Raw genomic sequence first — 25,638 nt, 5'->3', positions numbered from 1 at the left:
ACAATATACACTCTATCAGCTCTCATGGTTACCATTTTTATCATGGAAATTTTCCTGTCACACATGTTGTGCGATTGTTCACGAAAAGGAATAAAACTTTCTCACTTTATCAAAACGTTCAGGTCTGGCTAAGATGCACACATTCGAATCATACAGTGATTCTTATTTTGCGCAACGCAACCACCGAAAAACAAACGTACTTCTTTGACGTATTCAGGAACATATTCTTTCACATAGTCAAATAGGAAGGAGCATACTTCATTTGCTCCATTCTCCGCAGTGACTTCATGGCATACATGCATTACAGAATCCATACAAAATACATTCAACCACAGCTGCCGAATATAAAACACGACCTGCACAGGCAATTTTGGTAGTGGCAGATTTTACTCTATGTCAAAGCATATACCACTAAGCGAATCACTATGCTTGCATTCTTTCTCAGTAATTTTCATGCTCCTGGAGAACTTACCGCAGAAGCTACCAAAGCAATATCTTTCAGCTTGGGACTTCTCGTTTTTAATTTGAGTTCTTTTCCTTTCATGCTTGTGCCAGTTAGTGGTGGACCGAATAACAAATTAAAACGTTTTATGAAATATTTGGCATAATATTTGTATGTAATGCCAGAATTGTGATGCTTTGCTTAAACAGTTCGTACATACGAGCACCGTGACATTTGCACAGGACATTAGTCTGTGTAATCAAGAATGAGTTTCACAAGTGCAGATGTTATAGCACGGTTCTTATTACCTTGTGGATCCTTCTTCTAAAGCATTAATCACTGAAGTCTCGCTTCTCTTTTCACTGTTATGCCAAATAAAGAAACGAATGCTGTACGGCGCACTTCACGTCGTTCCGTGTTTACTGGCACAAAAAAATTGTAGGAAGATGTCCATGACCATTTCCTAGTAAACTTCTCTCCCATACGCGTCCTTCTTCTGTGCACTGGTTTTGCTGCAAGAAAACGTTTTAAAAATACGTCCTGTTCATTTGTTGTGTTAAACTCCCGGAAGCACCGCAGCATATCAATACAATCAGTTTCTGCGAGCTCTTCAAAAGACTTGTCACGGCAACCAGAAAGAAGCAAAACAAATAGTACATTACTTAGTCATTCTGTTTTCAGATGCAGTATGTATTGTGATACAGCTATAAAAGCACTGTACTGTCTTATGTCATTCATCAATTCTTCTTATTGCAACATGTTTTCCTTTATGGATAGTATACTCATGGCCTTCCACACTGTTCTCATAACACTCTGTTCATAAATACCAACATTACTTTCTCCTTTCGTTCTTTTCTTGGTACTGTCAGTATGTTCAAACTGAATACTAAGCACCATTTTACGTCTCACAACACATGTTCCGAAATAGGGCAGTGGAACTAGAGAAGCGAAATGTAGCACATGATACACTAGGTATACGATAGACGGCATGCGAAAATGATCACTACTAAGAAGGCATTACTCCAGGTGTAAAGCCCTTTTAAAAATGACATCGCTCTAATGAAGTCGCTAAAACACGTTTACAGTGTGTGGAATGAAGTTCTTTTCATGCAAGAAGATATCTCTATCTGTATAGAATCTGGTACCGTTCTTAGCTAATTTTTTCCGAATTTAGAGTTTCAAAAATGACTGTATCAAATATTAAATGGAATTTCGTAATCGTGAATATCAAATCGTGGCTCTTGATGTACGGAATGTTAATCTGTAATTATGTTTTCTCTCGACAAAATTCTTGCAAATGTTTTAACTGATTAACTTTAATTAAAATATGATTTTTATAAAAAACTACACATCAGCATCAATGTTCCTCCTGCTTTGAGGAAGGCATTATTTGAAAGAAGCCTTTTCCAAAAATGATCTAAAACTAAGTGATGTATTGCTCAGGTGATAGCAACTGATGTTCCCTCTCGCCACTTGAAAAAAAGGAGAGAGAGAGAGGGAGAGAGAGAGAGAGGGAGAGAGAGAGAGAGAGAGAGGGAGAGAGAGAGAGAGAGGGAGAGAGAGAGAGAGAGAGGGAGAGAGAGGGAGGGAGAGAGAGAGAGAGGGAGAGAGAGAGAGAGAGGGAGAGAGAGAGAGAGAGGGAGAGAGAGAGAGTACTTCACAAACCAAACGAGCGTCTTGCGTCGTCAAATAGGTAGAAGTACGAGTTACGACTGGACCTAACTATTACCTGCTGCTGAGTAGTAGCTCTCTAATCAGAAATCCATACGAGCAAACCAATTGCGATTTTACTTGATGTTGCTCGTACTTTAGGTACTTGGGCTATGCACAGATCTGTTTAAAAAAGAATAGGCCGATGTACTCGTATTCATACGGTCGAGCCATGCATGTCTGCTTTCATATGAAGCAGCTAACTCGTTGTAAATCATAATATGTATGTGTCATCCTGAAATCAAACAGTTTATCTATTGTCTAGAATTACTTTTTAATAAAACACAGAAATATAAAAGATAAAAGAATAATTTAATAAAAAGTTTTCTGTTCTGAAGTCTGTAATTGATGCAAACGACAGAGAATTACATTGAATAACATTCATTCACGAAAGGATATCTCCAATAAACGGAAAGTGGTCCTACGATACTCATATAAAATACAAACAGAAAATAACCTTATAAAATGCAGTAAAGTTGCATTGAGACCGTTGCGAGAATGGTAGTAAAATCCCTATACTAAATAGTTATCAAAGATTCGCAGAAATGAAGTCCACTTCGCGATCACATTACACGAAATATTTACTACTCAAAACAGTTCAGAGTTAAGCATGTCGACTTACAAATTATCAAAAGCGAGATAACGAGTGGGAATGGATACTTTGTCTATCCTCAGTTACGTAAAGCAATCGGAAAAATTTGGAATATCGTGATGGCCGTTCAGTGCTGAGAATCTATCACTGTCGCTACTACATATCAGATTGCCCACAAAGAGGTCTGCCTTTCGCCAGACCTCAACCTAAAGTGTCTTCTTCAAGATCTAAACGTAAAGTGGCCAGAAAGTTAAAGTCTTGTAGCAGCCATTCACCGCCCAGAATCTATCACTTACACAATCATATACCACATGATACCACAGGAAGGCCTGCCTTCTTTCAGAACAAACATCAAAGTGTCCACAATCGCTCCCTTGAATTCTTCACTCAAAAAGTCTGTCTCCAATTGATCCCATAGTGCTCTGCTATTGACTGCTTTTACATTGGCTGAAGGCCATTGTCACAAAAAATACAGGTTCTTACGTTCTAGGGACATGACTCAACGCAGCTTAATCACTTCCCACACTAAACTAATATCTTACAACAGGTTTTAAATAGAGAAATGTTTTAAACAATCGGTCACACCCACGCCATGCACAATAAGTATAAATAAAGATTTATTTATAAATAAATAAGCCAGTATTCTTGTATAAGGGCGCTCATCTTAAATGACAAAAGATTGACGCTAAATATCGTTTAAACAATTTTTTATGCTTGCTTGACAGAAGTGTCTTTAGGGTCTCTTTTAAATAATGCTGTCAGCTAACACATGCGATTGACCACTTCTTAAATTACTGCTAAATATGTCAGGAGTCTAATACACGCGGGTACAAGAGGCTGTCTGGCGCGGAGGGTTGGTTAGAGGGTCTCGGGGAACCACAAGAAGGGCTCCAGTCTCAAATGGAGCAGGTCGAACACTGGAAAAACATAGATCTAGCTACAGCAGTTGTACATTGTCGTAGCTGTGTTAGAAAAGTCCCAGAGCTGCAAGCGCTGATAGAAAGCACTGATGCTCAAAACGTTTGACGCACTGAAAGCTGGCTAAAGCCGGAGATAAGTTCAGCTGGAATTTTTGCGAACGACCTAACTGTGTACCGAAAGGACGCGCTAAACACAGTTGACGGAGGCGTGTTTGTTGCTTTTGGAAGTAGTTTATCTTGTAGCGAAATTGAAGTAGATAGTTCTTGTGAGGTAATATGGGTAGAGGCCATCCTTGGCAACCGGAATAAAATACACTACTGTCCATTAAAATTGCTACACCACGAAGATGATGTGCTACAGACGCGAAATTTAACCTACAAGAAGAAGATGCTGTGATATGCAAACGATTAGCTTTTCAGAGCATTCAAACAATGTTGCCGCCGGTGGAGACACCTACAACGTACTGACATGAGAAAAGTTTCCAGCCGAGTTCTCATACACAAACAGCAGTTGACCAGCGTTGCCTGGTCAAACGTTCTTGCGATGCCGCGTGTAAGGAGCATTTCTATGAGTACCATCACGTTTACGACTTTGAGAAAGGTCGGATTGTAGCCTAATGCGATTGCGGTTCATCGTATCTTGACATTGCTGCTCGCGTTGGTCGAGATCCAATGACTGATAGCAGAATATTGAATCGGTGGGTTCAGGAGGGTAACACGGAACGCCGTGCTCGATCCCAAGGGCCTCGTATCACTAGCAGTCGAGATGACAGGCATCTTATCCGTATGGCTGTAACGGATCGTGCAGCCACGTCTCGATCCCTGAGTCAACAGATGGGGACGTTTGCAAGACAACAACCATATGCACGAACAGTTCGACGACGTATGCAACAGCATGGACTATCAGCTCGGAGACCATGAATGCAGTTACCCTTGACGCAGCATCACCGGCAGGACTGCCTGCGGTGGTGTACTCAACGACGAACCTGGGTGCACGAATGGCAAAACGTCATTTTTTCGGATGAATCCAGGTTCTGTTTACAGCATCATGATGGTCGCATCCGTGTTTGGCGGCATCGCGGTGAACGCACATTGGAAGCGTGTATTCGTCATTGCCACACAGGAGTATCACCCGGCGTGATGGTATGGGGTCCCATTGGTTACACGTCTCAGTCACCTCTTGTTCACATTGACGGCACTTTGAACAGTGGACGTTACATTTCAGACGTGTTACGACCCGTGTCCCTACCCTTCATTCGATCCCTGCGAAACCCTACATTTCAGCAGGATAATGGACCACCGCATGTTACAGGTTCTGTACGGGCCTTTCGGGATACTCGTAACAATACGCCAGTCACTACTCTTCATGAACTGTGAAATCGTCTTAAAGGAGCATGGTCAGCTGTACCTGTGGTCGCCATCCAAGCTCTGTTTAACTTAATGCCCAGGCGTATTAAGGCCGTTATTACGGCCAGAGGTGGTTGTTTTGGGTACTGATGTCTCAGGATCTATGCACCCAAATTGCGTGAAAGTGTAATCACATGTCAGTTCCAGTATAATATATTTGTCCAATGAATACTCTTTTATCATCTTCATTTCTTCCTGGTGTAGCAATTTTAATGGCCAGTAGTGTAATAACTAGATCGTTTCACCGACCTCCCTACTCAAGTGATGCAGTTGCTGAAAGGTTCAAAAGAAAACTTGAGTCTAATTCCAAATACGTTACCAACTCGTATAATTATAGTCGGTGGTGACTTCAATTTACTCTCGATAAGTTGGCGAAAATACATGTTTAAATCGGGAGATACGTTTAAAACATCATCCGAAATTATGCTAAACGTATTCTCGGAAAATTCATCCGCGCAATTAGTTCCTGAGCCCACTCGATTAATAAATGGTTGTGAAAACACACTTGACATCCTAGCAACAAATAATCCCGAGCTAATAACAAGTATCAAAACGGATAGAGGGTTTAGTGAACACAGGTTTGTCATAGTGGACTGAATGACGATACTCCCAACTCCTCCAAAAATAAACGAAAAATACACCTATTCCAAAAATCTGATGGAAACTCGCTTGACGCTTTCCTGAGAGACAATCTCCAGTCCTTCAAAATTATCAATGCATGTGTAAACCAGATGTGGTTTAGCTTCAAAGAAATAGTATCGATAGAAATTGAGAGATTTATACCAAATAATTAAGAAACGGAGCTGACCTCACTTGGTACACTCCAAACTGGTCAAAAGACTGTTGCAGAGACAACGAAGAAAGAATGCCAAATTTAAAAGAACCCAAAATCCCTAGGATTGGTCATCTTTTACAGAAGCACAAAATTAAGTGCGGACTTCAATGCGAGTTTCCACAACGAAACTTTGATTGTGGTCGTATCTAAAATATGCTATCGGCAAACATACAGTCCGTATCTTCACTGGGAACAAAGCCTTCCGAAATTCCTTCAGCAATGAAGAATCAAGAACAGCTGCCAACATGAGTGACTTAGAAGTAGATATCCTCGAAGTAGTGAAGCAAATTAAACACTTAATACAAGCAAGTCTTCTGGGCCAGACAGTATACCAGTTAGGTTCCTCTCAGATCATGCTCATATAGTCACTCCGTATTTAACAATCATATACAACCGCTCGCTCGACGAAAGATCAGTACCTAAAAAGACTGGAAAGTTGCATAAGTCAAACCAGTGTTCAAGAAAGTTAGTAGAGGTAATGCAGTAGGTTACAGGCTCATAACATTAACGTCGATATGCAGCAGAATTTTGGACCATATATTGTGTTCGAACAATATGAACCACATCGAACAGAACTGTCTATGGACAGATAGTCTACACGGATTTACGAATTTAGAAAACATTGCTCTTGTGAAACTCAATTTCCCCTTTTCTCACACTAAGTGTTGAGCGCTGGTGACAAGGGATTTCAAACTAACTTCGTATTTCTAGATTTCCAGAAGGTTTTTGACACTGTACCTGACGAGCGGCCTTTAATCAAATTGCGTGCTCATGGAATATCGTTTCTGTTACGTGACTGGATTCGTGATGCCCTGTCAGTTCGTAGTAACTGACGGGAAGTCATCAAGTAAAACAGAACTGAATTCTGGCGTTCACCTAGGTAGTTTCCGTTTATTATCTACATAAACGATATAGGAGACAATCTGAGCAGTTGTCTTAGGTTGTTTGCAGATGATGCTGTCGTTTATCTTCTAATGAAGCCATCAGATCAAAACAAATTACAAAAAAGATTTAGAAAAGATATATGTATTGTGCGAAAGTTGGCAATTGAACCTAAATAATGTGTGAGGTCATTCACATGAGCGTTAAAATGAATCCGTTAAACTTCGGTTTCCCGATAAATCAGTCAAATCTAAAGGCCATAAACTGAACTTGATACTTAGGGATTACAATTACGAACAACTTGAAATGGAACGAACACATAGAAAATGTTGTGGGGAAGGCGAACCAAAGACTGTGTTTTATTGGTAGAACACTTAGAAGATGCAACAGATCTACTAAAGACACTGTCAGCACTACGCCTGTCCGTCCTCTTTTTGTAGTACTGTTGCGCGGTGTGGGGTCTTCACCAGGTAGGATTAATGGAGTACACTGAAAAAATTCAAAGAAGAGGAGCACGTTCTGTATCGTCGAGAAATAGAGGAGAGAGTGTCACAGACATGATACAGGAGTTGGGGTGGGCGTCGTTAACACAAAGGCGTTTTCCGTTGCGGCGGGATCTTCTCAAGAAGTTTCAATCAACAACTGTCTCCTCCAAATGCGAAAATATTTTGTTGATGACGATCTACATAGGTAGAAATGATCATCATACTATAGTAAGGGAAACGAGACTTCGCACGGAAAGAAACAGCTGTTCGTTTTCTCTGCGTGCTGTTTGAGAGTGGAATACTAGAGAATTACTGTGGTGATCGTTTGATGAAACCTCTGCCAGCCACTTAAGAGTGATTAGCAGAGCATCCATGCAGATGTAGATGCAGTCGTAGACCATTATTTTGTATGAGCAAAGTGTGGTTTGCAGAGTATCGATAAAGATGTAGACCATATTTTTATATTAGCAATTGTAATCAATAATTAAATATATTCCTAGAAAATAGTAGTAATTAAATGAGTACACAAGTATGAGAAAGTATGAAGTATTTATGCTGCATTCATTTGCTGTGTTTACGATGTTCTGACAATTATTTGCATTATAAAAATATATAAAAGACTTCATAAGTTAACAAATAACACAGATACAGATGAGTGGTCTTCGCGGAAGACAGATATTGTGCAAGTCTATTGCCTGAGATATATTTGTTGGAATCACATGAAGCACTTAAAAGTTATTGGTTCAGGTTCATTGTGCGAATGTTTAGTCACTGTAAAACGTTAACTTCTGCAGCATCAATGACAATGAAATTATTGATGTGTCATTAGAAACCCCTTGTTTTTTTGAGATATCAGATGTATTCAGATTTGCTTTAATACCTGACTGTGAATTATTATAGAACTTTAAAGGGCTGTAAGAAGCCATCTTTCAGATTGTCTGACACTCCGCCATTTCTTGGAACTCTGACTGTTCTCTTAAGCGACCGTCGGTAGTCAAATTCACCCTCACTGATATTTACCCATTTCCTGTTGCTCAGACACTGGGTATATTCTTGTATAGTATGAAAGATGAAGAGTTGGCATTCGTTGCATATTGCCATAAGGACCACTCGCACCAAGTTAATTTCACAGGGAAGTCATGAGGAGACGGGGCTTCTGGAAATTAACTGTTTTCTACTGGTTATTATTATTTTTTGAGTCAGCAGTCTCCTGACTGCTTTGAGGGGGTCCACCATGAATTCATCTCCTGTGCCGAACATTTCATCTCAGAGTAACACTTGCATGGCTCAAATCAAATGGCTCTGAGCACTATGGGACTTAACATCTGAGGTCATCAGTCCCATAGAGCTTAGAACGACTTAAACCTAACTAACCTAAGGACATCACACACATCCATGCCCGAGGCACGATTCGAACCTGATACCGTAGCGGTGGCGCGGTTCCAGACTGTAGCGCCTAGGACCGCTTGGCCACCACGGCCGGCAACGCTTGCATCCTACGTCCTCAATTATTTGCTGGATGTATTCCAATCTCTGTCTTCCTCTACAGTTTTTACCCTCTACAGCTCCCTCTACTGCCATGGAAATCATTCCCGATGTCTTAACAGATGTCCTACCATCCTCTTCGTTCTTCTTGTCGATGTTTTCCATATATTCCTTTCGTCGCCGATACTAAGGAGAAACTCCTCATTTCGTACCATAACAGTCCACCTAATTTTCAACATTCTTCTGCACCACCACATATCAAATGCCCCGATTCTCTTGTGTTCCGTTTTTCCCACAGCCCGTGTCTCACTAGCATACACTGCTGTGCTCCAAACGTACATTTCATAAATTTCTTCCTAAAATTAAGACATATGTTTGATAATAGCAGACTTCCATTGGCCAGAAATACCCTTCTTGCCTATGTTAGTCTGCTTTTTATGTTTTCTTTGCTCCGTCCGTCAAGGGTTATTTTGCTGCCCAGTTAGCAGTATTCCTTAACTCTATACACCTGCCGATAACAAATCATGATGTTAAGTTCCTCGCTGTTCTTATTTCTCCTATTTCTCTCTAATTTCGTCCTTCTTCAGTTTAGTCTCAATCGATATTCTGAACTCATTAGACTCTTCATTCCATTCAACAGTCCGCAGCTCGTGGTCGTGCGGTAGCGTTCTCGCTTCCAACGCCTGGGTTCGATTCCGGCGGCGTCAGGTATTTTGTCTGCCTCGTGATGACTGGGTGCTGTGTGGTGTCCTTAGGTTAGTTAGGTTTAAGTAGTTCTAAGTTCTAGGGGACAGATGACCATAGATGTTAAGTCCCATAGTGCTCAGAGCCATTTGAACCGTTCAAAAGATTTTGTAATTATTTTTCACTGCCACTGAGGATAGCAATGTCAACAGCTAATCTTAACGTTGGTAACCTTTCACCTACAATTTAACCCCAATTTTGAAACTTTCTTTTATTTCGGTCATTGCTTCTTCGACGTACAGCTTGAACAGTAGAGGAGAAAGACTACATCCTTTTTTACGTCCTTTCTAATCTCTGCACTTCGTTCTTGGTCTTTCATTCTTTGATACTGGCGCACTTCTCTTGGTCAGGAATGCCCTTTTCGTCAGTTCTAGTCTGCTTTTTATGTCCTCCTTTCTCCGTCCGCCATCTAACTCATACCAAGTGTAGAAGTATAAAATTGGAATTTGGTTGCCATAATTACACTCCTGTTGTTTGAAACTGACAAACAATATTTTATTCAAAACAATCTCCATTGCTATTTATACATTTCTACCACTCTCCCACCTCTTCACCAGGCTATGAATGTGACAAAAAAAAAAACAGTTCCTCTTTCGAAGCGAACCATTCAGCGAGCCATTTTCATACGAACTGAAGCGTTGTTCAGCGAGAGACTATCCCAACAAATAGATGATGACAACCGGACGGAGCGAAGCCTGGAGAAGAAGCCGCATGCCCCCAAGTGTTTCCCAGCTGAACGCCTCGATCGTTTCCCTCAGCCGTTTTGATGTGTGTGATGAGACTTTATATCACGGAGAAATATGACTTTGTGTTGCTTTTTTCCGTATTGCGGTCGTTTTTCAAGTAATCTCGATTCAAATCGTTCTTTTGCTGTTGGTAGGTATCAATTTTAACGGTTTCACCAGGTTTTAGCAGTTCATAATAGTTGACTCCCTTCTGATTCCACCAAAAACAAAGATTGTCTTCTTTGCAAATTGATTTGATATTGCAGTCGATGTCGGTGGTTTATCTGGATTCCTCCACGATCTATGACGCTTAGGATTCTAAAAATATATTCATTTTTCATCGCCTGTCATTATTCGATGGGGAAACGAATTTATTTTGTATCTGGCGAACAGCAATTCACAAGTGGTCTTTCGATTCGCTTGCTGTCTTTCATTCAGTTCATGCAGAATACATTTTCCCTCCTTCTGCACCTCTCCTATAGCTTTCAATATAAGAGAAACGGGTTTCTGCATCACATTCAATTATTCCGCGAGTTCTTGTTGAGTTTGAGTACAATATTTATCCAATAAGGTCTGCAATTCCTTGTCTTCGAACTTTTTCTGTGGTTTCTCACGTCCAAATCACCATTTTTAAATTTCTGAACCACTCGAAACATTGTGTTTTCCAAAGAGCATGTTCGCCGAAAGCTTCTACAGGCATTCGATGCGATTCCGCAGCAGTTTCTTCAAATGATAACAGAAAGCCAATGCTGTTCGCAGATCGTAGTTCGTAGGCCCAAAACCCGACATGTTTACGGGTTTGAAACAGATACCGATGCACAGATCGTGGGTTACTGTATGCTGACATTCGTCGTAGCCGTTACAGGAAGCAGATGCCGCAGGCAGACGCGATCTCACGGGCCCTACACTGACGGCTAGCATCATCTACAGGGAAATTCCGGTTTCATAGTTCTACACCTAGTATTCAGTTGTCTTTTCCATTCTTCTGTATGCTATTCTCATAAGAAACTTGGCTGCATGAGATGTTTGCTGATTGTGCGACAAATCTCGAAATTGTCGGCTCTTACAATTTCGGAATTGTGTGAATAATGTTTCTCTCGAAAGTCAGATGGTATACCGCCGGTTTCATAGATTCTACGCACCAACATGAATAACCATTTAGTTGCCACTTCCCGGAATGATTTTAAACATTCCGATGGAGTGTTATCTATCCCTTTTGCCTTAACTGATTTTAAGCTTTCCACAGCTCATCTACATTCTGATACTGATGCTTAATGCCCTACCTCTTCCCTATTGACTCCTGTTTTTTCTTCTATCACGTAATGGAATAAGTCCTTCCCCTCTTAGATGACGCCCTCAATGTACTCTTTTTGCCTATCCGCCCTCTGCTCTGCATTTAATAGTGGAATTCCATTTGCACTCTTAATGTAGCTACCTTTGCTTTTAATTTCAGCAAACGTTGTTTCGATTTTCTATACGCTGAGTCAGTTTTTCCGACAGTCATTTCTTTTTCGATTTCTTCGCACTTTTAATGTAAGCAGGCGTTAGTTTCATTTCATTCCTAGTTGACTTTTATTTTTGTATTCCTGATTTTCCACGAACATTTTTGTACTTCCTTCTTTCGCTGATAAAGTCAAGTATTTCTTCATAATTACCTACCTTGCAACAAAGTTTTTCTCTCCAACTTCTGTGATTGTGCTTTTTAAAGATGTCCATTCCTCTTCAACTGAACTGCCCACTTATCTGTTTATTATCGCAATATTTGTAGCCTCAGAGAACTTTAAGCTTATCGATTCACTCCCTAGTTCCTCCGTATCCCACATCTTTGCGCGTTGAAACTTCTCCTAAACGTCAACGAGATGAAAGTCATCGAACAAGGTATCCAGTGTAGGGTATGACTTACAACCAGACGTCTGATCCTGGAGGACGCATTTGAAATCGCTGCCCACAACGAGGCAATCATAGCGTCCAGAAAACAGGAGGGCGATGTTGTCTGTGAAGAACGTGGTCTGCTACCGACGACTCGTGGAGCCAGACAGGGCGTAGCTATTGGCGACACCCATTTCGAAGATGGTTACAGCCTTGCCGTGGCTGGAAAGGAAGAGCGTCATGTCCATGACTGGGATCCCTTTTCATATGTAAAAGACCACTTCACACCCATACAGACGTGTACAAGTCATAGCCACAAACTGGTGGTAGCGTAGCAATATGAAATTCGTGAAGAAGAGTGACGTCAACGTCAGAGGGCCGAAGCATATCAATGAGGAGCTGCAACTTTGGTGGTGTCGACGATATTGATGTGTATTACCTGTGCTATCAGTGGTGGATGCACATCTACCATCGCTGGGGGTGCTGTGGGGCAGCGAATGTAAGGTGGGCCTGTCCCGCTGGCCGCCGTCCATCAACTACGTCTTCCACTTCCGTCACCCCACGCTTCTGTGCCGAAGGTCTATCCAAAGTCATGAGACGTTGGTAGGAAGATGGTCGTCTCAAGCTGTGCACCAGTCGGTAGTTTGTTTCTGGCGGCCTCCACTGGTTGCCGTTCTTCAAACCGTGTTGGTCCGCCGACATCTGTACAGGACTGTCTGCTGGTTGGGCGGCTTCTCCATCATCTTGGACAAGAGTTCGTGAGGACCGTAGGAAAACGGACACGACGTTTGCGTCAACGGAGCGAGCGTCGTTGTCGCGCGTGTTCCTCAGTGTCGGACGAGAGCAAGGAGGAGCGTCGACTAGGTTCAAATGGCTCTGTGCACTATGGGACTTAACATCTGAGATATCAGTCCCCTAGAACTTAGAACTACTTAAACCTAACTAACCTAAGGACATCACACACATCCATGCCCGAGGAAGGATTCGAACCTGCTACCGCAGCAGTCGCGCGGTTCCGGACTGAAGCGCCTAGAACTGCGAGACGACCGCGGCCGGCGCCGCAAGATCACACTTCTGACAACGGGAGCTGCGCGGCACGTTGTCGGACGCATTGAGGCTGCAAATGACCGTCCTTTCCGCAATCAGGACAGCTGCGGGCTGACCATTTATTATGGTGGCATGGCAGCCTCCGATACGAAGGTAGGAGGGCACGTGACTCTGCAGATCGATCGAACCTGCCTGATGCCACTTAAGACAGGATAGTTCGGAATTGTACCTATCGCTCGGCAATATGTACCAGAACGTTGCCGTGGAGTCGGACCGCCGCAGTGACGACGTCGGCAGGTAGTTCGAACGGCAATCCGAATATCCGTATCGATCGTAGGTCGAGATCACTGTGATGGATGGTAAAGGTCTCTATGTTGCCATTGGAACGATAGAAACGCAGGCCTCTTGTAGCGCACTGTCGCAATCGATTACACAATGCTATAGCTCGCTCCAGCATAATACACTCCTGGAAATGGAAAAAAGAACACATTGACACCGGTGTGTCAGACCCACCATACTTGCTCCGGACACTGCGAGAGGGCTGTACAAGCAATAATCACACGCACGGCACAGCGGACACACCAGCAACCGCGGTGTTGGCCGTCGAATGGCGCTAGCTGCGCTGCATTTGTGCACCGCCGCCGTCAGTGTCAGCCAGTTTGCCGTGGCATACGGAGCTCCATCGCAGTCTTTAACACTGGTAGCATGCCGCGACAGCGTGGACGTGAACCGTATGTGCAGTTGACGGACTTTGAGCGAGGGCGTATAGTGGGCATGCGGGAGGCCGGGTGGTCGTACCGCCGAATTGCTCAACACGTGGGGCGTGAGGTCTCCACAGTACATCGATGTTGTCGCAAGTGGTCGGCGGAAGGTGCACGTGCCCGTCGACCTGGGACCGGACCGCAGCGACGCACGGATGCACGCCAAGACCGTAGGATCTTACGCAGTGCCGTAGGGGACCGCACCGCTACTTCCCAGCAAATTAGGGACACTGTTGCTCCTGGGGTATCGACGAGGACCATTCGCAACCGTCTCCATGAAGCTGGGCTACGGTCCCGCACACCGTTTGGCCGTCTTCCGCTCACGCCCGAACATCGTGCAGCCCGCCTCCAGTGGTGTCGCGACAGGCGTGAATGGAGGGACGAATGGAGATGTGTCGTCTTCAGCGATGAGAGTCGCTTCTGCCTTGGTACCAATGATGGTCGTATGCGTGTTTGGCGCCGTGCAGGTGAGCGCCACAATCAGGAGTGCATACGACCGAGGCACACAGGGCCAACACCCGGCATCATGGGGAGCGATCTCCTACACTGGCCGTACACCTCTGGTGATCGTCGAGGGGACACTGAATAGTGCACGGTACATCCAAACCGTCATCGAACCCATCGTTCTACCATTCCTAGACCGGCAAGGGAACTTGCTGTTCCAACAGGACAATGCACGTCCGCATGTATCCCGATCCACCCAACGTACTCTAGAAGGTGTAAGTCAACTACCCTGGCCAGCAAGATCTCCGGATCTGTTCCCCATTGAGCATGTTTGGGACTGGATGAAGCGTCGTCTCACGCGGTCTGCACGTCCAGCACGAACGCTGGTCCAACTGATGCGCCAGGTGGAAATGGCATGGCAAGCCGTTCCACAGGATTGCATCCAGCATCTCTACGATCGTCTCCATGGGAGAATAGCAGCCTGCATTGCTGCGAAAGGTGGATATACACTGTACTAGTACCGACATTGTGCATGCTCTGTTGCCTGTGTCGATGTGCCTGTGGTTCTGTCAGTGTGATCATGTGATGTATCTGACCACAGGAAAGTGTCAATAAAGTTTCCCCTTCCCGGGACAATGAATTCACGGTGTTCTATTTCAATTTCCAGGAGTGTTTGAAGAGCCCATGGACGAACGGAAACAATCACGTAATAAAATCATAAATCACAAAAACAGACATAATTTAGTTATTTCAGTAGGTACCGATATTCTTTTCATGAAGAAAATTCAGCGCAACTCAGTGGTGAATGCGAAGTGGCACCTCAATATAATTTATTTATTTATTTATTTATTTATTTATGCATTTATTTTACCTGGCAAGATTAGGGCCTTCAGGCCCTCTCTTACACCTAACCAGGCATACTCAGATTGAACGAGTTACAGTTTCTACTTAACATTAAGGACATATAGCCTATTATGCAGTATTGATGTTAAAGAAAAAAAAATAGATATCATAACAGTAGTACAATGATAATTATAACAATAAAAAATAATTATAACAATCAATAATAATAGTAATAATAATAATAATAATAATAGTAATAGTAATAATAATAATAATAATAATGACTATGTATATGAAAGTAAACATACTTTTCTTTTCTGAATGTCAGTCACATTGTTAGTTGGGAATTTTCTCGTTATGTTCTTGCAGCTTGTGAGTTATTCTCATCGAGCAGAGACATAAGGCGATAGAATGGGGTGAAAGAGATATATAAGAGGTAGATAGGTTAGAGGAAGAGAAATAGAACGGTAAAATTCGAAGCTGTGATGGAGAGGAGAAAGAAAGAGATGGGAGGGGCACAAGAATGGTGGCTATACCGTCCCTAAAATGTATGTTTTGAGTTCCTTCTTGAATGTTGAGTAGTTCTGGATAAGACGCAGATCACAGGGGAGCGCGTTCCATAGTCGTATGGCTGAGATGGAGAATGACACGGAGAAAGATTTTGTATTATGTAAAGGTACAGCCAAGATGATAGACGTATCCGATCTGGTGTTGCGATTGTGGAATGATGATAGGTGTTTAATGTGAGAAGATAAGTATTGGGGGCACCAGTGGCTAAGAAATCGATGAAGTAAGCACATCGTGTGGAGATCGCGTGCCGTATGTGGGCGTATCCAACCTAGCTGGGAGTATGAAGGACTGATATGATCATACAACCGAATATTGCACACGTATCTAACGCAAGCATTCATCACTAGCTCGAGGCATCTAGAATTTTCACTATTTGTGCCGTGCTGAACTACATTGCAGTAGTAAAGATTAGGCAAGACTAGTGTTTGGACTAATTTTTGTTTAACATGGGTTGGAAATATTTTTCTAAATTTTTGAATTGCATGTAGGGAGGAGAGCGATTTCCGGCAAGCTGTGACTGTTTGTTCTTCCCAGTTTAGGTGTTCATCCAAGATTATTCCAAGGTCTTTTACTGTTTTTTGGTATGGTAGTTGGGTACCATTGAGGAGTATTTTAGGGACTGTTTCGCGAAAGTACCGGCTGATTAACTTTGGATGAGATATAAGTATGACCTGGGATTTCTTGGGGTTTAGTTTCAGACCTAGGTTCTGTGCCCATCGAGAAACAGAGCAAAGATCTCCGTTCATACTCGCTACTGCGCCAGCAATGTTCTTGGGGCTTGCACTTATGTACAGTTGGATGTCGTCGGCATAAAGATGGTAGTTGCAGGAGTGAATCACTGAAGAAATATCATTAATGTACAGTGAGAAGAGTAGTGGACCAAGGACGGAGCCTTGGGGAACTCCAGAGCGCACGCTTTTCCATGATGACTTTTCCGACCCACAGATGACTTGTTGACTTCTGTTTTTGAGGTAGCTGTCGAACCATTGTATTGCGCTGTTTGAGAAATTCAGCTGTTTCATTTTAATTAGTAATATAACGAAGTCAACTGTGTCAAAAGCCTTGCTAAAGTCAAGCAGTGTTAGGATAGTAGCTTCACGTCTGTCCATAGCATGTTTAATGTCATCAGTTACTTTGATTAATGCGGTTGCTGTACTATGGTGCTTTCGAAAGCCTGACTGATATTCGTCATGGATGTTATGAGTTTTGAGGTAATCTGTCAGTTGTTCATGGACGATGTGCTCTAGGGCTTTAGAAATTGCAGGTAGTATGCTGATCGGCCTGTAGTCACCTGGCGACTTAGGGTTGTCAGTCTTGGGTATAGGCTTAATTAAACTTTGCTTCCACTCAGTAGGATATGTACTACTGACAAGAGACAGGTTGAAGATGTCTGTGATAACTGGAATAATAGTGTCTACGACGTTCTTAATCATGCCAATGCTCACTCCATCATTTCCTACTGCCTCGGAAGAGATTCTCATAATTGCCTTGTGTACTGTGCCGGTAGTGACATGTTTTAGGAAAAACTTGTCTCTCGAGAGATTAATATCTTGGGGCTGGTAATTTGTCGCTGCGTGGCAGTTTGCAGCTGTTGAGAAGAAATCGTTTAATTCTTCTGCAGACGCTTGATAAACAGCGTCAGATCTTCGCTTCCCTATACCGAAACTGCGCAGCTTTTTCCACAGTGCAGCAGGTTTTGATATGCCGCATACGACAGAGCGGGCATGTCTGATTTTGGCATTCCTCACGCTTTGCTTGGTTCTGTTTCGGAGTTTCCTATAAGCTTCGTACGCCTCGGGAGTTGGGTTACGCTTGAAGGCCCTATGTGCAGCATCACGTTTATTCATTAACTGACGTAATGCAGTGGTGAGCCACGGAGCGGGAGCTCTCTTTACCTTAACAGTGCGTTGAGGAGCATGTTTATCATACAGTGCAATAATTTTGCGACATAATTGCCGAATTTTTTCGTCTAAAGTCGGTTCATCGCTTATATCATGCCAAGGGATGTCTGAGAAATCCTTTTGAAGAGCGTCATGGTTAACATTTTTTAAGTTTCTGTAGGTTACCAGGTGAGATTTTTCTTTGGTAGTATGCATTGAGTAATTTAAAAATATCACGTCATGAGCAGAGAGTCCCGGAGCGGATGTCTGATTGGCGCGGATTATTTTATCTGGTCGCTTTGTTGCTATTATATCTATGATTGTGTGGCTGTGTGGCGTGTGATGAGTTGGGTCCAGCGGTGTTAAACTCATATCATTGGAGTGGAACAGTCGCCTTAGTTTTTCGGCAGAGGGAGATTTTAACTGTAAGTCGATGTTTGTGTCGCCCATAATGATTATGTGTTCATACTGTGCCACGAGTGAGGACAGGGCAGACTGAAAGGAGGACATGGCACCGATGTTTGGAGGTTTATAGATTACTCCAATTAGCAGTTTCTGATTTGATGTATTTATTTCGAAAAACAAGAACTCTGCTTCTCCTTCGCCCTTTGCATCCGATGTGCATAGCACAGTAGGTGTCAGATCAGAGCGAACATAGGCACCCACACCACCCCCGCGTCGTGTTTCACGATCTGCCCTTAGGAGAGAGTAACCAGCGATTCGGATAGCGTCGGAAGAAATGTTTGGTTTCAACCAAGTTTCAGAGACGAGGATAATGTGGAACAGCGATTGGCAGAACAGGTCACAGAACTCGTCGAAGTGAGCCGTTAGCGACTGCGCGTTCGCGTGGGCCACAAAGAGCCCGCCGCCGGAACCGGTCCGTCCCATTGTGGCCGCCTGTAGGACCGAACGCGCTCCGTTTACCTGCTGGCCGGAAGAGGGACAAAAGCTGGATTTCGCGGGGCAAGACATATTTACAGGTGTGTCCAAGGTCGTGACTGACTCAAGCTATGGACTAAAGGTGAAAAACACGCTGGAAGTATCGAAGAAGGGAGTGAAAAGAAAGATGGAAAGTGGCAGTAGTAGTTACGAAAAAGATAGTAGTAGTAGTGGTGGTGGCGAAGATGAAAATAACAGATATAGAAAGGCGGTTGTAAGGGGATTCCTATTAATGGAGAATGTTAATTCCCATTTGACTGACAATATGAATATAGATGAGCACTTATAATAGACAAATAAAGAAACAATATTTTTGTGAAACAATTGACTGATTTTAAATAGAGTACTTATGGTACTTATAGAAATAACGGAGCAGTATTTTAGCTAAAAAAATGAAAAGAAAGAATAAAAAATTAACTTATATTAGACAGATTACAATATAATCTAGTGCACACGCGGTAGAACTCTGACGGACACAGTAAATACGAAACCCTACTATTTAGCAACAAAAAACGTGTCTTAGTGAAAACATCATCCACGTTCTAGACGAGCTTTGACGATGTGAACACTTATGAAAGACTACACAAGACAAGACATTAAACTACCACATATCATACAAAAACGTGCCTGAAAGAAAGACCCTACTACAAAGTGCGTTAAAAATCCGGAACTTTATAATTCCAAAATCATATTAAGCGTAAACGGACCACTCTGATTTATCTAAAGCATTGAGGATCAAACACCTTGACAAAATACTTGACTAAACATGGTCCCTTTGGCTTACTACCCCACGTGGATGGCTTAAAATCTATAGACAAAGTACTACTTACGTAAAAATTAGAATTACTCGCGCACATGCGAAATTATACTCAAAAAAGAATAATGTAATTTTCCTCCTAATATTCTAATCTTGAAACATCACTATAAAATAAAACTGAAGTGTACCAAATCCATTCCGATACCTGTACTCACACCTCGGAGTGTCTACCAGAGACACAGCCTGATTTACCGTCACCTCAAACAGGAGTGTTCTGCATTTAGATTGACTAGCGCTCGCCACGTCCGGGTACCAGAACGGGAGTGAGCGCTATGCCAAAGACAACTGGTACCTTATACCAAACCTTGTCTACAGCTGTTGATAAATCTCTCTGCCCTTTTGCCTGACCATCCCATCTTGCCGAAACTGCTCTCCCACTTACGAGGAAATCCTCTCGTCTCTCACATTGACACCAGACATACAGAGTCAAAACACAGGGATACGTAATGGGAAAAAGGATTAGGATTACGAAACATACATGCAAGACTGAAAGAAAAATAAACATGGCACATTGTATTCTTTGATGTTTGGTCCCATCATATACAGGAAGCTAGAGGCATCGAACACACAGGACCAACACAACAAAGTGACACAAACGTATGAAATGGATGTGACGGACCTCTTTCCCTCGTGGCCATAGTAAGAGGCTCAGTTGAAGATTTTGTTCTAACAGCATTTTTCTGGCAACTGTGTGAAACTTTCATTTCTATCAACTTTCTTCTGGTGCTGATTGTAGAAGATTTACCCAACATGAGGAACAGCGTCCTTCTCGTCGGAGTTGGTGCTTCTTGACTACATTCAACTGTCCGTTAGAACAAAATATTCGTGTTCTCTTACAGATCGATGGGTACTTTCGAATGTTTTCTTGCCCGAACACTGACTTTCTATCTCACTTGACAAAAAGAATCCGCCACCAATAATTTTCCATCTGGCAGTGTATAAATAAAATTAATTACCGCGAGCTCGTTACTAATCCAAATTAGGTTGTTTCCTGCACCAACTGTAATTAAAATTCTGCCACTGGTCTGGTTATGCTGGGTGTGTATTCACTAGGTATATACAGCGCGTTACGAAGCTGGTAGTGTCTCACTGGCAGCTGAGTCAAGCGGGCCGTTCACCGGAAACAATGGCTTTGTGCGAACTAACTACACACCTGTCACAACAGTGCGTGATCCCTCTATAGCCACTGAAACAGACACGCAAATGATACATCAGCTTCTGTTGACAGTCACATAACTGGAAAGTGAAGCGTGTCAGCACTTGTGTTGACATGGGCAATTCTTATATTGACGTGAGGAGCGCAATCCCTATGTATCGATCGTCACTCTTTATACACCTTTTTTTTTTTTTTTTTTTTTAATGATCCGTTATCTACCCAGTGTGAAACGATCCGTTGTAAGTGAACCATCCTTGAGCATCCTTCAGCATGGTAGATGGTGGCATTTTATGGGAGAAATAACGCAGTTTGATTGAGTAATTGAGCTGTCGAACAGTGGCTTCGAACCTCTACGTAGATACCTTCTTCTTCCTGAGAATTTTGTTTCCCTCGAGACGCACTTGCCTAGGCGCTGCCAGGCAGATGTTTCACCCACACTGTCACTGAAAGGAACTCATATAGAATTGTGAGTGCTTGTCTTTTGGACGACACCAACTTTATTGAATATATAGAGCTCTCTGTGCAAAATACAAAGCAAAACCGTGTTATTTGAGCGGAGATATATAAACTGGACAAGTAGATCTCAATCTCGCAAACATTACAAATTTAGTAATACCCTTTTGATATGTTGTGGTCAGAAGATGGAACGTGGATACCCTCTGGATTGACGCAGTGCAGTATTATTTTTAGTCCAAAGGAAACAAATTTTCTCAATCATTTGCAAGAATCTGACAGAAATTGATGTCTAATATGAAGCAAAGATAGGTATTTTAAATGTGTGGAAGGGGTAGTAAATCAATAAAGACGACAGACAGTGTGAGATAAACGCTCTGAAGTGAAGTTTTCTTCTTACTAAAAAGTTTGCTAAGAAAAGAAACATTATTCTTACATCATGCAGACTTTATAAAATTACCTCCTGTACTACACAAAGAAGACAGTGTACGAGAAACCAAATGAGCCCTTAAGGTATATGTTATGGAGGACATGTCAGTGAAACTGATCATTTTTACGCCATCTGTCTGTATCTGTTTATCTAACGATACTTATTTCTTTACCATGAAAAAGTTATACCATTGATGGTCCCTCAACAGCTCGAAATATGTATGGGATATAGTGGAAAAGGAGAAACTGTGTTTTGCTCAAGGCGGGCTATTTAAATATTTTATATTGTTCGTTGTTTCATAATACACCATAGGTACACAATTATAACAGACAACCATGAACCCCCTTCTTTTCTATTGAGAAGAGCTTTTCAGAGAGAGAATGTTACCAGTAATGTACATGCTTTTCTTGCGTTAAGTTCTGCTTTTTCATAGGAAACGATAGCGTGGCGACAAAGGATACGGAAGTCCTGGCAACAGGCTGATTATCCCTTCGCCGTGGCTAGCCAGGTGTCTTGCACTCAGTGCTCCAGGCGAGGAAAGTCGCTTACCCCTACGTCTATCCATAATGTCAAATTGAAATACATGACATAATGATAACAGAAAGCAGATAAGTGAAATGTAAACTTAAGATGTCGATCTTGCGAGAGATATCACGACTTGTCTCCATTTATTTGGAAATCCCAGAACCTCAATCCAGTAGGGCACATTTGGTTCCTTAGTATGAAAGACTACTTAACGAATGAAAAATATGAATAGAAGTTTACAAGTTCCAGTAGCTTAAGATTTACCTAGATGACCAATAACTTGATAGTTACGATTGTATCAAACGCAGAAAATTTTTTCAACACGTGTCCTTGACATATACAGTGCACATATCCGTAGAATCCAACATTTCACTAGAAGTCAATTACATTTTGTTCACAGGCATCTATATACTCAAATGCTGATTGGTTTTTGTCGTAACATCCGCAGATGTCCACAGACTGATGAGCTTGGGTGTGTTTTGTGTGAGTTGGAAATGTCATGTCTTTTAGTTACGCATTATTCATATGTACACTCAATTCTTAGCTTTGGAATTCTTTTTTGGAGAACAAATGCACAAAATATGAACACAGTTTTCAAACGAGCCATAAGAATAATAACCGAAAATACTAGTCGAGCTCATTGTAAAGATCTGTTCAGAACACTGGGGGATTTTAAATGCTCCATGTGAATACATTTACCAGTCAGTTATACACATCAAAAATAACATTGGTAATTACTGCACAACGTAACTGATTGGCATAACTGCAGATGTGAAACATTATTAATAGCTCAGCATAATTAAACTTCAATGAAATGTGGAACTACACACTTTAGTAATCGACTAATCATAGCGTGTTTTGAACACTCAACAACTGTACTCCTATTACCACAAGTTACTCAAATACCAGTTAAACGGAATGGATAGTGTCTTGAAAGGAGGATATAAGATCAACATCAACAAAGAAGAAATACTGAATCTAATTGATGAAAGGAGAACATATAAAAGTGCAGTAACTGAAGCAGGCAAAAAGCAATACAAACGTCTCAAAAATGAGATCGACAAGTAGTGCAAAGTGGCTAATCAGGGATGGCTAGAGGACAAATGTAAGGATGTAGAGCCTTATCTCACTAGGGGTAAGATAGATACTACCTACAGGAAAATTAAAGAGACCTTTGGAGGAAAAAGAACCACTTGTATGAATATCCAGAGCTCAGATGGAAACCAAGTTCTAAGCAAAGAGGGGAAAGCAGAAAGGTGGAAGGAGTATATAGAGGGCTTGTATATGGGCGATGTACTTGAGGACAATATTATGGAAATGGAAGAGGATGTAGATGAAGATGGATATGATACTGCGTGAAGAGTTTGACAGAGCTCTGAAAGACCTACCGGTAAGTCGAAATAAGGCCCTGGGAGTAGACAACAATTAGGATTTTGTCAGTATATTCGCATTGTGAAGGATCAAGATAAGATGGATAGTTTTTATGAGGCACTCAGTGATGTAGTTGTTAGAGTAAAGGACAAGGACAGTGTTCTGCTCATGGGGGATTTTAATGCCAGGATTGGAAATCGAACAGAAGGGTATGAAAAGGTTATGGGTAAATTTGGAGAGGATATGGAGGCCAAGAGAGGATATGGAGGCCAACAGGAACGGGAAACAACTCTTGGATTTCTGTGCCAGTATGGGCTTAGTAATCACAAACTCCTTTTTTAAGAATAAGAACATTCACCGGTATACTTGGGAAGGCAGGGGAACCAGATCTGTCATTGACTATATAATAACAGAGCAGGAATTCAGGAAGGCTGTGAGGGACACACGTGTATTCAGGGGATTCTTTGATGACACTGCTCATTATTTAATCTGCAGTGAAATTGGGATTGCGAGACCGAAAGTGCAAGAGGTCAAGTCCTTATGTAGGAGGATAAGAGTGGAGAAACTTCAGAATAAGGAAATCAGGCACAAGTACATGACAGCGATCTCAGAAAGGTACCAGTTAGTTGAATGTAGTCAATTACAATCATTGGAAAAGGAATGGACAAGGTACAGGGACACAGTACTAGAAATGGCTAAAGAATGTCTTGGAACACTAGTGTGTAGAAGTAGGATGAAGCAAACAGCATGGTGGAATGACACAGTCAAGGAAGCCTGTAAAAGGAAAAAGAAGGCGTATCAAAAATGGCTACATACTAGAACTCAGGTAGACAGGGAAAGTTATGTTGAAGAAAGAAACAAAGCCAAACAGATAATTGCAGCATCCAAGAAGAAATCTTGTGAAGACTTTGGAAACAGGTTGCAGACATTGGGTCAAGCTGCTGGAAAACCATTCTGGAGTTTAATTAGCAGTCTTCGAAAGGGAGGTAAGAAGGAAATGACAAGTATTTTGGACAGGTCAGGAAAACTGCTGGTGAATCCTGTGGATGCCTTGGGTAGATGGAGGGAATATTTTGAAGAGTTGCTCAATGTAGGTGAAAATACGATCAGTAATGTTTCAGATTTTGAGGTAGAATGGAATAGGAATGATGATGGAAATAGGATCACATTTGAGGAAGTGGAGAAAATGGTCAATAGATTGCAGCGCAACAAAGCAGCTGGGGTGGATGAAATTAAGTCGGAACTCATCAAATACAGTGGAATGTCAGGTCTTAAATGGCTACAGAGGACGAAAGTAGTAATCACACATGGAAACAGAAAAGCTTGTAACAACTACAGAGGTATCTCTTTAATCAGCGTTGTGGGTAAAATCTTCTCAGGTATTGTTGAAAGGAAAGTGCGAGTATTAGTTGAGGACAAATTGGATGAAAATCAGTGTGGGTTTAGGCCTCTTAGAGGTTGTCAGGACCAGATCTTTAGCTTACGGCAAATAATGGAGAAGTGTTATGAGTGAACAGGGAATTGTATCTATGCTTTATAGATCTAGAAAAGGCATATGACCGGGTTCCTAGGAGGAAGTTATTGTCTGTTCTACGAGATTATGGAATAGGAGGCAAACTTTTGCAAGCAATTGAAGGTCTTTACATGGATAGTCAGGCAGCAGTTAGTGTTGACGGTAAATTGAGTTCATGGTTCAGAGTAGTTTCATGGGTAAGACAAGGCTGCAACCTGTCTCCACTATTGTTCACATTATTTATGGATCATATGTTCAAAACAATAGACTGGCTGGATGAGATTAAGATATGTGAACACAAAATAAGCAGTCTTGCATAAGCGGAAGACTTACTTGTGATGGCAGATTCGATTGAAAGTTTGCGACGTAATATTTCAGAGCTAGATCAGAAATGTAAGGACTATGGTATGAAGATTAGCATCTCCAAAACGAAAGTAATGTCATTGGGAAAGAAATATAAACGGATTGAGTGCCAAATAGGAGGAACAAAGTTAGAACTGGTGGACGGTTTCAAGTACATAGGATGCATATTCTCACAGGATGGCAACATAGTGACAGAACTGGAAGCAAGGTGTAGCAAAGCCAATGCAGTGAGCGCTCAGCTACGATCTACTCTCTTCTGCAAGAAGGAAGTCAGTACCAAGACTAAGTTACCTGTGCACCGTTCAATCTTTCGACCAACTTTGTTGTATGGGAGCGAAAGCTGGGTGGATTCAGGTTACCTTATCAACAAGGTTGAGGTTACGGATATGAAAGTAGATAGGATGATTGCAGGGACTAGTAGATGGGAACA

General features: G+C 42.1%; 1 protein-coding gene across 1 annotated transcript in view; it reads left to right on the top strand.

Moving 5' to 3' along the window:
• Window positions 1-25,638, top strand: part of LOC126320748 (venom carboxylesterase-6-like) — a 77,851-nt gene that overhangs the window by 6,193 nt on the left and 46,020 nt on the right. The gene's annotated exons all lie outside the window — the stretch shown is intronic.

Source organism: Schistocerca gregaria, chromosome 2 (genome assembly GCF_023897955.1).
Source record: "Schistocerca gregaria isolate iqSchGreg1 chromosome 2, iqSchGreg1.2, whole genome shotgun sequence".
NCBI classification, from domain to species: Eukaryota; Metazoa; Arthropoda; class Insecta; order Orthoptera; family Acrididae; genus Schistocerca; species Schistocerca gregaria.
Note: the sequence above shows the minus strand (reverse complement) of the source record. Positions and strands in the feature narration are given on the sequence as shown.